This window comes from Malus sylvestris, chromosome 12, assembly GCF_916048215.2.
Source record: "Malus sylvestris chromosome 12, drMalSylv7.2, whole genome shotgun sequence".
In the NCBI taxonomy this organism is placed as follows: Eukaryota; Viridiplantae; Streptophyta; class Magnoliopsida; order Rosales; family Rosaceae; genus Malus; species Malus sylvestris.
The window spans coordinates 11,874,349-11,886,837 of NC_062271.1; positions in this window are offsets into that span (position 1 = coordinate 11,874,349).

Here is a 12,489-nt window from a genome sequence, read left to right on the forward strand (position 1 = left end):
AATTCCTTGAAAACCCTAGCGACGTCGGAAGCTTCCAAAAATCAAAAGTTAGAGAAAACGTCGTCTGGGGGGAGCAGTCAGCTCCGCTGGAGAAGTAAGAAGGAGGTGGAAAAGGCTAACAACAAGATTGAAGGCGAAGGAAATCATGTGCCACAATGCCTACACCCTGGGAAATATAGAATCTTGAAGAAAGCTCAAGAAGATATGGTTATGGTGCCGACTCCCGGATGGAAGGCAGAGCAACCTATTTGCTTTGGAACTATCTCCCCTGAGAACAAACAACCTTCTCTATCATTAGAGGATCCTTTCGAGGAAGTTCCAAAACAAACACCATGTTCAGGTATGAATCAGCTAGAGGGGGCACCAGAACCATTGCTTCCACCAGATGCTATGGCGTGGTTGGATGAGTTCATAGACCAGATTGGGAGTAAAAAATAGGAGCTACCAGAGCCTAGCAACTTTCATATAAACATGGCGTATGTGCTATCTGCTATGTTTGTTGCCCAACCTAATCAGCCCGCCATCATGGAAGGAGATTATGTAACAACTGAGCCAATGATGGCTCATATTAATATTGAAATAGCAGAAGAATGAGAGTCAGGCAAAGCTGCATCATCTGAAGCATCCAAAGAAGGTCCTTTAAAGATCTACATAGACAAAATGATGTTCAGTCGCCCGAACATTTCACTTGCCAATCATCTAAAGTCCATATATGTAACAGCTCATTTGGAGGGAGTGCCCTTCAGAAGGATTTTGATTGATGGAGGGGCAGCTGTTAATATATTACCAGCCAAGCAGATGAAAAAGTTGGGGAGAGGTACAGAGGATCTTATTCCTACAGACCTCACAGTTTCTAGTTTCTCGGGTGCTATCACCAAGACTCTTGGGATATTGCCTTTGGAAGTAGATCTGGGGTCTAAACAGATCATGCTAGCATTCTTTGTGGTGGACTGCACCTCCACCTATGGAGCCTTACTTGGAAGGGATTAGATCCACCAAAGTCTTGATGTACCCTCCACCCTACATCAACAAGTGGCTATGTATCATGAGGCAAGCGCGGAAGGGCCAGGCTTTTGGGAGAAGGTAGAGGCCGAATCACGGCCATTCCTTCCCATAGCCAATATAGCGGAAGCAAGTTTCTACAATCCCAACGTAGGAATCTTAAAGTGTTTGGGAACAGATGAGAACAGCCGCCTTACCAAGGTGACGGCCCAAAAGCTCCTAGAACAAGGGATGCTCCTTACTAGAGAGGAGTGGGACAGACCTTACATCATCCCAACACCCCTACACCATCAATGATAGAACAAAAAAGGAAAGATCAGGTAATGGCAGTCAAATCCCTGATTAAACGACTGTTGGTGTATGGGAAATGAAGAAGACAAGAAAATGAGCTCTTGGACAGAGAAGAGCAGGAATGGCAGGTGGGAGCTTCAACCAGCCAGGATGAAAGCAACGAGGAATCTTGTCAAGAAGAATTGGAAAGGGCCATTCAAATGGCCGAGTGTATATATGACCTAGATGAGCCAGATGACTTGCTCAAGAGCCTGGAGCTAGTCGAATTTTTATGTGCAGAACCTGATAAGCCACCACCGGAGGTCCAAGATCATTTGGAAGTTATTGAGCTAGGAACAAAGGAGGACCCAAGACTAATACAAATCAGTGGTTTATTGGAGAGTGAAGATCGGGCACAAATTATCTGTCTCTTGCAAGAATTCAGAGATTGTTTTGCTTGGCATTACACTGAGATGCCGGGTTTAGATGCAACCTTGGTGGAACACAGAATGCCCATCAAGGAAGGATATAAGCCGGTTAAGCAAGCACCACGAAGGATGTCGAAGGAGATACAAGAGAAAGTCAAAGAAGAGATTGAGAGGCTTGTAAAAGCCGGATTTATCAGGCCAGCCAAATATGTGGAGTGGTTAGCCAACATTGTACCCGTTTTAAAAGCCGTAACAAAAGCGGTACGATGTTGTGTTAACTACAGAAATATTAATGGTGCTACACCTAAAGATGAGTATCCTATGCCCATGGCAGATCTATCCATAGATGCAGTGGCAAAACACAAAGTCTTATCTTTTATGGATAGAAATGCCGGGTATAATCAGATAAAGATGGCCCTGGAGGATATACATAAAACTGCTTATAGGTGCCCTGGGCATGTGGGGGCATATGAATATCTGGTCATGCCATTCGGACTCAAGAATGCTGGTGCAACCTACCAAAGGGCGATAAATGCCATCTTTCATGATCTGATTGGCCATAATATGGAGGTGTATATTGATGACATCGTGGTGAAATCCAAGATGGAAGAACAACATCTGATAGACCTCAGGCAGGCATTAACAAGAATGATGATCCAAAAATTGAAGATGAATCCAAAAAAGTGTGCGTTTGGAGTAAAAGCGGGCAATTTCTTGGGATTCCTGGTTCATCAAAGAGGGGTAGAAGTGGACAAAAATAAAGCTTGGGCAATAATGGAGTCATCTGCACCCACCAACAAAGTGCAACTTCAGAGGCTGCTGGGCAAAATTAATTTCTTAAGAAGATTCATTGCCAACCTAGCAGGCAAGATCCAACCACTGACTCTTTTATTAAGACTGAAAGATAAGGAGAATTTCGAGTGGGGACCACCGCACTAAGAGGCCTTCGATGGTATCAAAGCTTATTTGATTTCTCCACCAGTATTGGTACCACCTCAGAGGGGAAAACCCTTAAAGCTATATATCTCCGCTTCAGATAAATCAATTGGGAGTTTGCTGGCTCAGAATAATGAAGGCGGGAAAGAGTAGGCAGTGTACTACCTCAGTAGAATTCTGACCGAGGTAGAAACAAGGTATTCCCCAGTAGAGAGATTGTGCTTAGCTCTGTATTTTACTGCCAATAAGCTGAGGCATTATATGTTACCTTGTCACGTGCACATCGTCGCCAAGATAGATGTGATAAAGTACATGTTGTCAAAGCCAATGTTAACATGAAGGATTAGGAAGTGGATTCTAGCATTATCCGAATTCAGCTTCCAGTATGTCCCCCAAATGGCAGTAAAAGGCCAAGCAATTGCTGACTTCTTGGCAGAGCATCAAGAATCTCAAGATAAGATAATCAATATACTGGGAACCCTGGAAGTTACTAATGTTTGGATCCCGCCAAGCAAAGGGATCTCAGGCAAAGAGAAGTGGATCCAGCAGGAGATAAGAAGAGTGGCTGGTTTGTGGATTACTCATTGGAAGCTGTATTTTGATTGTTCTTATACTCAGAAGGCTTCAGGAGCTGGGATTATGATTATCAACCCTCAAGGGATTTATCATTATTACTCATTTCTCTTGGATTATCAAGGGAATACCAACAATCGGGCAGAGTATGAGGCCTTAATAATTGGTTTGGAAATCTTGATGGATCTGGGGGCAATGGAAGTTGAGGTGTTCGGTGATTCGGAATTGGTAATAAACCAGCTAAATGGGGAGTTCAAGTGCAGACATATCGCCATGGCTGGATACTATTTGGCGACCACACAATTGTTGAGTTATTGGGATTCTGAGATATCGGTGAGTCATGTTCCCAGGGGAGCCAACCTAGCAGCCAATGAGATGGCGTAATTGGCCTCAGGCATACCAGTACAGGAGAGAAGATATGGGTTGGATGTCGAGATTCAAAGGAGAAATCTTCCTTCTATTCTGGAAAGGGGATTCAGCCTGGATGTAATGGTTCAGGAAGCTGAGATAGAAGATTGGAGATCGCCCATCATCCATCATTTGAAAGATCCCTCTTCACCCACCAGCAAGAAGAATAGACAACAAGCAACTAAGTATGTCTTATGGGCGAAAGACCTACTAAGAAAGACTCCAGACGGGTTACTACTGAAATGCTTAGGCCAAGAGAAGTCCATGAAAGTGATGGCCGAAGTACATGAAGGAGTATGTGGAGCACATCAGGCCGGAACAAAGATGAGGTGGTTGCTCAAAAGGTATGGATATTTCTGGCCCGACATGGAAAAGGATTGCAAATCCTATGCCCGAGGCTGTGAAGAGTGTCAAAGGCACGGACCTCTCCAACATGTGCCCTCAGTACCTTTGAATCCAGTGGTTAAGCCTTGGCCCTTCCGAGGATGGGCGATGGACTTCATCGGGCAGATTTACCTGGCTTCTAGCAAGGGGCACACTTTTATCATTGTAGCAACGGATTACTTTACCAAGTGGGTAGAGGCCTCGGTGGTGAAAACCATAACCTCAGCCACGGTCAAACATTTTATTGTGACCAAGATTCTGCATAGATTTGGGGTGCCCGAAACCATAGTGATGGATCGAGGGCCATCTTTTATTTCAAAAGAAGTTGAAGAATTTTCAAGCAAATACAAAATAAAGATGATCCAGTCCAGTCCGTACTACCCACAATCAAATGGCCAAGCAGAATCCAGCAACAAGATTTTGGTAAACATTATCAAAAGAGTGGTGATGGACAGTCCGGAGAAGTGGCATGAAAAGCTGGGAAACACTTTGTGGGCATACAGAACTTCCAAGAGGGCAGGTACAGAGACAACTCCTTATGCTCTAACCTTCGAGCAAGATGCAATGCTTCCCATGGAGATCAATGTAAGTTCTGTCAGAATTCAAAATCAGTTTGGGTTACACAGTGAAGAATACATTAAAGCCATGTGTCAAGGGATTGAAGACTTAGATGTAGCTCAAATTGAAGCTCTGAACCAGATTCAGGAAGGAAAGAGGGCTGTTGCCCGAGCATATAACAAAAGGGTAAAAGCAAAATCTTACAAGGAAGGAGATTTGGTGTGGAAAACAATTCTTCCTCTTGGAGCCCAGCTTAGGGGCTTTGGAAAGTGGAGCCCGACGTGGGAAGGTCCTTTCATAGTTAGTCAAGTATTGGACAAAGGGGGATATTACTTGGCAGACCTCGAAGGGAATTGGCAGAAACATCCCATTAATGTTAAATTCTTGAAAAGGTATTGTCCTACATTATGGGATGTTAGAGATTGTTACATTGAAGAGGATGCAAGGTAAAGCAGATTTCGGGATATCAAGGTGCAGTGTATGATCACCAACCTTTCAAAAGAAAATAGAAGAACAAAAAGTTGCTAAGATAATATTTATTTCATTTCGACAAATTGGTGATATTTACAAACTGATCCAAGTCCGAAGTACTACATTCGATTCCTTCTGGATACAATGTTATTTTCAGCTGGTTTTCCGATGTCTTCCTGGATAGGACCCGATCAGGTGATCGGGTTGTGCGGCCAAGATGCGCCTGGTAGGGGATCCTCAGGCAGAGTTACCACCACGTGTGATGGTGAAGCCTGATTTATCACGACAGCAAGCAGGAAGGCAAGCCGTCGTGAGGGAACCGCATGACCAAGGGTGTTGGAGATAGTAGGGTGTTTGACCAAAGGTGTTAGAGATAGTAGTTATCTGATGAGAACTCTTTTTCTCACGAAAAGGGAGTTTTAAGAAACCCCACTTAAGCTCTGAAGAACTCATTTCACAGTTTTGGAAGAAAACTAAGGAAGCAGAAACACCTGAGGTAGGTAAAAGATGAGATCGAGGATGATTTGTGGGGAGAACCAGAATTTATAGGAATGTCAGAAGGTAGTTCAAGGGTTGTGGGAAGATCGAGAGACTCTGGGTGGCGTTAATCTCCACCAGAAGATACAAGTTCCAAGAGCAAGGGTGCAGACGCATGCAGCTTTTCAATTAATATTGGCGCCTGGAATTCCAGGCTAAATATCAATTGAAGGGGGCACTGTTTGGATCAAAACCTAAACTTTGGGCTCAAGGGAAGTTGGCCCAAAGAGCAGCCTAAAAGGAAGAAGCCCAGTCAAGGCCAGTCAAAACCTAGCCGAAGTCCAGATGACAGTAGAAGCCCGTTTTTGACTAGGTGCAGGCCATGCAGACTACTTGCTCACCTACCCAATGACCAAATGGTATAGACCAGCCAGCTAATCGGCCCAAAACGTACTTTTAAATGGCAGTACAAGTAAATAGCTGATGAGTCACTATCCTTCAATCTACATTCGGGCAAGATTATTGCTACATGAGGCCAAGCCAAGGTGGCTATAAAAGGAGAAGGAGAAGTCAGAATCAAGGACACTCAAACAAACAAATACAAGCACAAACTCTGCTCAAAGCCAGATTTGCCTTCAAAACGAAGCTGTAGTCAGCCCAAGCTCTCATCCCTTTCAGGATAAACCCTTTGTAATATCTCTGCTACCCTGTTCAACACCTGCTGTAGTATCGATTTTCTTTCTGCAAACTCATTTCCCAACCCCTTTTCTAAGCTTTCAAACCTTCTGTTAACCCACAAAGATAGGAAGTTACAAGACGATCAGCCTTGCCTGACCTTCTTTGTTTTTGTCTTTTTCATTCATTCGACTAGCAATATGTTGTATACTTCAAGTTGTATCCAAGTTATTTCTAGTAATATGGCTATTAAAAGACTCTCTCAGCGCTTGAATCCGATTTGAATATGTCTTCACAATTCAAGCCAGATCTTAGTTCTAAGCCTTCGGGTATATAAGATTTGATCACACTAAAAAGTCCTTGGCCTCAAGGCATAAAAAAGAACCTAATGTGGACTTAACCCATCCACTACAAGCTTTGATAACAAGAAGTCCAAAGTTACTTGGGGCGCAAGTAATCGACCTGTCACTTAGTTTTATTGCTGTTATATTATGATTACCATATAACATTCGGGGACGGGATGAATTCTGATGGGAAGCCTCAAGGCCTATTCAAGGCCCCACAAAGGCACCTATTTGGATTCATCCTATTTCTCGGCAAGAACATTGAGTATAGAAGGGGTTCTGATGGGAAGCCTCAAGGCCTATTCAAGGCCCCACAAAGGCACCTATTTGGATTCATTCTGCTCTTTGAGCTCAGGTAATCAGAAGTATGATGGTTATAAGACCCATATAACCTACAAAAGGAACCTTATGTGTTTTAGTACTAAGTTAGTTATTTATGGGAAGCCTCAAGGCCTACACCTAAGGCCCCACAAAGGCACCTGTCAATAACTAACATAGTCTCTCGAATATATATATAATTAAAACTCAAACATCCGTTCTACATCTACCATGCTTAAAATAGTAATGGCACGCCTGAGCAATTCAAAGTTAATCTTGATCGTGAGCCTCAAGGCCTACATTCAAGGCCCCACAAAGGCACCTTTCAAAGTTAACTCTGTCCTTCTCTTTCAGCCTTGCCCGACAGCCTTTGCCCGACAAGCCCTCCAGTAAAGCAGAAGCCCGACAGAAAGCATCAACCGGCGCCAACCTCTCGGGGAGTTGTGTGCTCGTCGGCCAGGAAGCATTCCCCACGGAAATTCCTGCCACGAATAGTAATATTCCTCTTTACTTGTATATGAGAGATTTTAAGTTTGATTCTCATCAAAGATGAATTTGAACCATATTATTGCTAGCCCATTATGAGGCTTAATCCACTTGCTCACTTCTCTAGTGTAGATAATATTGTTTGTTTAAACAAATAGAAAAAAAATTGAGACATTGGGTTTCCAATGTCAAAGAAAGACAGAAGAGACGTTTATGTTTACGTTTGGCCGTCTTCAAGAATTGCGTTCTATTGTTTATGTTTTATATATTCTATTAATTAAATTTGGTTGTAAATTCAAACGTTCTTGTTCGATTGAAACAATAATACGTCTACAAATAATAAATTTTTATTAAATGAATGTTTACGATTACAATCTTTTGAGTAAATTATTTACAAGAATTGATCTTTTAATTTGATCTCCAAAGGTGTTTGAAAATAACAAAGTGTGAGGTTTGATTTTGGTGGTGAAGGAGTTGGCACTTTGGTATGTCTTTTGTGGCTCTTCTCGAGAGTGATGAATAATGCAGAAAATTTGAGTCTTCTGGGTTTGTATTGTAACTAAAAAGTCTCTCCTTAGTTTGCACTGTAGCTAAAAGGTCGCTCATTTGCCTTGGAGCCTTGGGTTTTGGTGAGGGATTGAATTGGGTTCGAATGTTTTTATTTGTTGAGGGAGCCGGGGAGTGTACAGAGAGGTGGCTGTGTGTGATTTGCAGAAATAGGATTTCAAGAGGAGAGAACAGAATAGGAAGAGTGCAAGACAAAAACGGATTGGGTTCTTTTGTGCTTAGATGTTTTTTAAATTGATTTAGGGTTTTCTTATATAAATATGTTCTGTTCTTTGGTTTGTAATCTTGATTATTAATGTGATGTGTGTTTGTGCGTGGCGCAGGCCTAATGTATTGGAAATGCTTCGACTTATGAGGGGATGTAGCTGATAAGGTAGGGGATTCAAAATTTTTAATATCATGTTAGTTTTCTTTTTAATCCTGTATGCATGTCGTATGGATTAGAGTTTGGCATGTCAGTGTTTTATATTATTTTCCAACTTGAATGACATCGTACTACTAAATTGTTGGTGGGAGTTGAAACGAGGCTGAATATGATGTGCTTTGTCGAGGAATTGCGTTTGCACCTTTCGAATTTCTTTCCTTGTATATTGGTTTGATTTAGATATTGCTGCATACTTTTTTTTCTCCGGATAGTGTGATGTGCACTCGCGCCTGTGGCTGGGTATGCGATGAGGAGTAGGATTATCTCCCCTTCTAGTCTTCCTTCCTTCTTATTTGAACGATTATGATTAAGCCATGTCAACGTTTTGTGTTAATTTTTTAATAGTTATATATCCTCAAATAATAGTTATACTATGTGTGCATACGACATGTGTGCATAACCTGTGAGTGGAATAGTTATATATCCTCAAATAATATGTTATTGTGCCTATGGCCGGCTATGACATGGTCCAAGTGATGTCACCTGAGAAGATCTCGATTTTCTACCGCCCTAAATTTTGGTCTAATAGTTCTGTTTTTGACAGGGTATTGTAATTTGTTTGTTAAAAAGTAAGCACGCAGTAAGAATCTCGCATCCTCATTTTCTCCAACTTTAATAATGTTTGTTGCCGCGGTTAATTCTTTTGAGTGCATATTGCTTTATAGAGCTTAGGATTTAGGCTTTTAGTCATGTGATGGTAAGAACCATGAATTTCTAATCGTTTTCAATTTTGGTTTATTCCGGTTTCATATTATTCTAAAGTTAGATTTATGGAAGAAAAAAAAGGAGTTTCCAGCTATGCCACCCAAAAAAGATAGTAGTCTTTTTTTATTTCTTCGTTAACTTATTAAAAATGACTTGCTAAGCGTATTTGTTTTTAGTTTACGCATTTGCAGTGTGGGAAAGTTGTTGATTATCTCCTTGACCCTGCTTTTTGCTGCATGCACAAGTGCTTGACATTTTGCTCCACTTTTTGTAAGTAATGTTTTAGTCTTTGTAATATTTGGCGTCTTTTTCAGTTTGGGTTTTGCAACTACTGTCTTGTTTGTAACATCCCACATCGACCAATGGAGAGGGGTGATGTGCCTTATATGTACATGCCCACCTCCTATAGCACGAAGCCTTTTGGGAACTCACTGGCTTCGGATTCCATCGGAACTTCGAAGTTCAAAGTTAAGCGAGTTTGGGGCGAGAGCAATTCTAGGATGGGTGACCCACTAGGAAGTTCTCGTCTGAGTTCCCAGAAACAAAACCTTGAGGGCGTGGCCGGGGTCCAAAGCGGACAATATCATGCTACGGTGGAGTCGAGACTGGGATGTGACAGAATGGTATCAGAGCCATTATGCTGTGTGGTGCAAGTGTGCCGACAAGGACGTTGGGCCCCTAAGGGGGTGGATTGTAACATCCCACATCAACCAACGGAGAGGGGGTGATGTGCCTTATATGTACATGTCTACCTCCTATAGCACGAGACCTTTTGGGAATTCACTAGCTTCGAATTCCATCAGAACTTTGAAGTTAAACGAGTTCGGCCGAGAGCAATCCTAGGATGGGTGGTCATTAGGAAGTTCTCGTTTGAATTCCTAGAAACAAAACCATGAGGGTGTGGTTAGGGCCCAAAATGGATAATATCGTGCTACTCGGAGTCGAGAATGGGATGTGACATTGTTGCTTTCGTAAAATGTTGACAGTTTGATAGTAGTTGTTGTATCTCATCTGTTAACATGTGTTGGCTTGTGTTGCTGTCATAATGTCGAGTGTATTTTTTTTTTGTGAAATTTAGTTCTTTAATTGCTTTTAGCTGGGTTATTTCTTATTGGAGTCCTTTGTGTTTTGGGAGTTGGCAGTTTATACTGTGGTTGTCAATTTTGTAACAGTGATGTTGGAAATTATTTAACAATTTGCTAAATTAGGAATGGAACAAATCACTCCATACTTTCATATTTGCTTTCGAATTTGTAGTACGGTGATTCATGAGTTTATAAAAATTGTATTCGCTTTGGGCAGGTTAAATGGAAGGCGTAGAGGTGACCCCTATTGCTCAATTGCATCTGTACATTAAAAGCGGACAAAATAAAGTTGCTTGTGTGTAGGGTATGGAAATCTAGCATTCCCATAATTGTTCAGAAATACACAACATTGCACTATATCTTGGTTGATGAAACAGTGAGTGGTTATCTTATCACTTTAATTAGGGATTATAACAGTGATAGTTATGTCATGGTTTTTTCCCAATTATTAGTTTGTTAATTTGTATTTAGATTGTTATATTTTTTGTGTTCGATTTTTTCACATGTGTCGAGTGTTTTATAAATCTTGGTTCACATAGTTTAGCTATTTTTCAGTCAGCCTGTTGTGGTAATTGAACCTGCCTATATCAAAATATAATATTTCTTATCGTCTGTTTGTTGATGACCTTTTTAACTCTCTTTTTCTTTCTTTTTTCCTTCTTTTTTTTTTTTTTTTTCGGGTGTGGTCGATTGTGGAGAACAATGCAGTTGAAGCCTCTACATTGGACATTGATTATGAAGTTGTGGCTTCAAAGATTGTGGCTGATGGTTGGGACGAGATCATGAATTTTCGCATTATTAGAATCAGAGGGCAGTATAAAGTGTGCCGCACGATACCCAGGTTATATTCATGGCTAAAACAATGTTCAAAAAACTCTCTAGTGTGTTTCCACCCATCCCTCGACACCAGTTCTTTCTCCATGATTTTAACACGTTCTATCCTCGTCTCAAGAGAGTTGAAATTCTTACAAGTAATATTAATATGTGTATATCTATTTCTGCATGTGTGTGTGTGCGCGCGCGCGCGCGCAGGTGTGCATGAATTAAAAACATTTATGTTCTTTTTCTGTGAAATGAATTTTGACAAGCCCTTTGTGTTAACGTTTTAAATTGTAAAATGTGATTGGCTATATAACTGTGGTCCAACACTTGGAACCAAAATAGATTAATCAGAGAATAGCACACAAGTGTGACATGGACATTGAGAATATAAGGTTGTTCATTTGTTTCATCGCTGCAGTTCTAAATTGTTCATAGCCTTTCCTCTGTTAGGGTGGCAAAAAAATTCAGCCTTTGTTTCTCATTTGTTTTGTGCACAGAAAACAAGAGTTGCGCGCTACGTTATGGGCAAATGTTGCATAAACTTTTTGTTCTTTATCGGTGGAGACGTTGTCTTTGCCGATTGTTGTTGTGTTTACAAGTTTAAAAGTCAAGTTACCTAGGTAGCTCATTTAACTGAAACTCATTTTTTTTGTCTTTGTTTTGTTATCTTTTTACGTTACTTGGTTTAAACTATTCCAGTGTTTTATCATTATGTGATTTTACTGTATTGGGTTCCTGTCCTTTATGGCACGGTATTTGTTTTGTTTCTCATTCGTTAATTGCAAGTGTTTGACTCCGTTCGTTACAATTTGTGTTCCGTTTTTAAACATCCATGTTGAAATTATTTGACCAGGCTTTTAAATCTATTCATTACAATTTGTCTCACTTTTTAAACATGCATGATGTCTAATAATTACTAATGTCTGTTTTATAATTTTTTGAGATCCGCAGAGAAGATCGTTTTGAACAGTACTGGGTCTTCACGTTTTTTTTCTTCTTCCATTGATCCAGACATCCCCGAAGTTAACTCATACAAATCAGTGTGAGTGCATATCTAAAGCCGTGCTTGTTGTTTGAACCCAGAAAGATGTTGTTTTTAAACTTGCAGATTTTCAACCTGTAAAAATACTGCCTCCTTCAAGGCAAGTGAATGAAGCTGAATTGATTGCAAGGAGAGTAACAAATAGATAAGCTGGCGTTTTTAGATCCTGATCTGCATAAAGTATAAAAACGAATTATGCGTTGTCATATTTTCTTAAAAGCATGTGCTTGCATTTTTCCGTGGTTAAAAAAAAAATATTTTGTTGTTGCTCTTTATCATACAAATGTGTGATAAAACATTTTGCAGGATGATACGTTTGTGTGCAAGGCATCTGTAAAACGTTTTGACACGTTATAATTGGTGGTACAGATGTCATTGCTCCAAAAAAGGACAAAGGGACTAGGTAAATATGATTTCATCTTGCTTGATCTTTTGCTTCAAACCCATTGAAATAAGGATTTGATCAGTGTCTAAATGTCTCCCATTCTTTTTCTCTGTCTAGGTTGCTTTCTCA